Source organism: Ochlerotatus camptorhynchus, unplaced genomic scaffold (assembly GCF_037179485.1).
Source record: "Ochlerotatus camptorhynchus isolate MF236.1 unplaced genomic scaffold, CSIRO-AGI_Acam_v1.1 ptg000219l, whole genome shotgun sequence".
Taxonomy (NCBI): domain Eukaryota; kingdom Metazoa; phylum Arthropoda; class Insecta; order Diptera; family Culicidae; genus Ochlerotatus; species Ochlerotatus camptorhynchus.
Genome location: NW_027040709.1, coordinates 41,460 through 44,857, shown reverse-complemented (window position 1 = coordinate 44,857; position 3,398 = coordinate 41,460).

Below are 3,398 nucleotides of genomic sequence, written 5' to 3'. Positions count from 1 at the left end.
TTTTATTTAAATCTGGTTAACGCTACGTTAGTAGAAAACTTAAGGACTACTCAATAGACGTATAATATAGAAAATATAATTTCTTTTCAGATTTTTAAGTGTATACATAGATTTCAGCTTTTCTACCACTATAGCAGAAACCAGATTTAAATAAAATGCTCCATTTGAAAAATAAAAGCATTTTAAGATTGCATTCGTATACCTTCACGTGGAAAATTTTGAAACCATCATCACTTTCATAGTTCTTCTATTCTCCACGAGGGCCAACTTTGATTTGCCAATCGAGTATCGATGATATTCGAAATTTTCACCAAACCAAAACATTCAAGCTGTCAGAAATACCGGGTTGCCAAATATACCATAATATTCGTATTTTACAAAAAAAAATCGCAGCTTGCTCTATGACTGGCAATCGGCGCACCTGCGGCACACTGAGAAAAATGTTGACCCAAAATTGGTGTGTGGAGTGACCTTCCCCTTGGATGTACCTTTGTTTACAAGCAAATGAAGTTGAGCTGCTTACACTACACCACTGCAGTGCTACACCGCAAAAACGAAAACGACATAATCCAACTACATTTGATGGCTATAGCCTATAGTTGCAGAAACCGAACGAGCGAGCTGTGGATTTTATTCTGGCAGCAAATCAATTAGCAGAGTACTGTAAATTCGGGACGTTCAAAGAGACGGCGGTCCGAGACAAGCTATTGTGTGGTATCTCAAGCAAGCAACTACAGGAGCGACTTCTGGATGAAGATGACCTCACTTTGTAAAAAACGGAGCGTATCATCGTAAAGCGAGAAGGGTCAGTGTTATTGATCAAATCGGTAAGAAGAGGGTTGGATTCCCTCGTGACTTTGCTCCAATTCCATCTGGATCAAGCGGCAAGAGTCGTGGTTTTCGACAACAGCCATAGTCGCAGCAGGAGTCGGTCTGAAACAAGAAGGCGTGGTGGTAGAAAGTACGACTGTACCTATTGTCGTAGGAAAGGTCATACCCGTAAGTATTGCTATGATATAAAGCACCAGAAACCGTCTGTTAAATCTGTTGTTGTTGAGGCGTATAAACCGGATTTCGCCGACAGAATGAGAAGAGCAAAGATATCGGAGTCAGAAGAGGAGATGGACGTTCTCATGGTGTCTGCTAGTTAAAGATCCAGTGCACCATGTGCACCATTGATCCGGTTGTCGGCCGTGAAAGACTACAAATAGAGCGGTTTCGCAGTATCCGTTGTATGCAGACAGACTTACGAGCGGAAGTTCGAAGTTTACGAGTTGTCCGAATGCCCTGTAAAGTTAGCTGTCGCTGACGGAGCTCCTCTGAACGTTGTCGGTCAATGCAGAGTAACCGTACGGATCAACAGGCAGTGCATGGATGTATCGTTAGTAGTGCTGAAGAGCATGAAAGTCTTCACACCTTTATTCGGACGAGACAAGCATGCCAGAGGAGGAGGTCGTCGTAGAGGACATAAAAAGTAAGTTTTATAGCGTTTTTGATAATGATTTTTCAACCCCTATCAAAGGCTTTGAGGCTGATTTAGTTGTCACAGACAACATACCTGTATTTAAACGAGCCTATGATGTCCCTTATCGTTTGAAAGACAAAGTGGTTGAGCATATTGATTCCTTAGAACGGGACGGTGTTATCACATCCGTTGAAGCAAGTGAGTGGGCTTCTCCTGTTATAATTATCGTAAAAAAGGATCAAGGAATCAGAATGGTGATTGATTGCAAGGTCTCCATAAACAAAGTAATTGTACCAAATACCTATCCGCTTCTATTGGCTCAGGACTTGTTTGCTACTTTGTCTGGTTCTAAGGTTTTTTGTTCTCTCGATCTCACTGGTGCTTAAACCCAATTGCGTCTTTCCGAAACTTCTAGAAAAATAATGATTATAAACACAATCAAAGGTTTGTACTCGTACAATCCCCTACCACAGGGAGCATCTAGCAGTGCTGCCATTTTTCAAAAAGTGATGGATCAAGTTCTAAAACGTTTAGTTGGAGTGTCTTGCTACCTTGACGACGTATTAATTGCTGGTGAGCATTTTGAAGATTGTAAAAATAAGCTTTTTTTGTTCTTAGAGCGTTTGTCTAAGTTCAACATAAAAGTTCATTTTAAAAAAATGCAAGTTTTTGTTTCTAGTCTCCCTTATTTGGGACATGTGTTAACAGATAGTGGACAGATGCCCTGAGAAAATTGAGACAATCCGAAGAGCTGTAGCTCCGAAAAATGTCACAGAGTTGAAGGCATTTTTAGGTTTGGTCAACTATTACGGTCGTTTCATTCCCAAATTATCCTCACATCTCCAAGTTGTACAGTCTGTTGAGGAAAGACACGAACTATGTTTGGAGCAAGGATTGTGAAAAATCGTTTGAAAATTGCAAAAAGTTTTTGTTGAATTCTAATCTTTTGGAATACTTTAGGCATAACATTTGATAACGGCACAAAAGCATTTGTAAACAAACTTTCTAAGGCCCTTTCCTCGCGAATCAAAGTACGCTCACGCAAACCAACCCTGGGGCACCCCAGAGATGACCGAAATAGGTTCTGAAAGTTTATTCTGCAAACGAACTATTTGTTTGCGTTGCGTTAAGTATGATTGGAGCCAATTCAGACGTCTTGATTTCATTACTATTTTTTTTTCAATTTAAAGAGTAATAATGGTATGTCGATTCGGTCAAATGCTTTACTGAAGTCAGTATAAACAGGTTTCACGTGCTTGCCATTGTCCATTGCGTTAAGAATGAAGGTTACAAATTCAAGAAGATTAGAGGTAGCTGAACGACCTTTAAAAAAGCCGTGCTGTTTGTTTGTAATTTGTTACTTGCTGAATTAATGTACTTTAATTTCCAAATTTTGCTTGTAATGAATGGACTTAAAAAGTAGTTGATGTTCTAGACTGCGTAACTAATATAATTTAAGCAGCAGTTAATGGCATTAATTTAATTACAGCCGTTGCCTGCGTTGGAGTTAAAGGTTATTGCGTGCCCCTTGTATGTACCTAACAAGCCAATAGTGGTTGTTTTAGATGCCTGTGGCTATGGTTTAGGAGGAATTGTACATGTTGTTGACAAAGTAGAACGCCCTAACAACTTTACTTCTTTCTCATTGAACGATACACAGAAACTAGGGGCATCCCACTCTAAACTTTGTATTTCTCGCATTATACTCAGAAAGTTCTTACTGATATCTAAGATACCTGCAAATACTTAAAAATACTTAAGAAATATTTGGCGCTAGTTTGTTACCTCCGTTGCTAGACAGATTTTTTTTCGATTGTTTACCCGGTGTCATCCTGGAATTTGTGTGTGCGTATTTAGAAAAATCAACTATTATTCTTTAATTTATTCCTTTTTTGTAGGAATCGAGGAGGAAACCATTTTGATTTTAGGAATA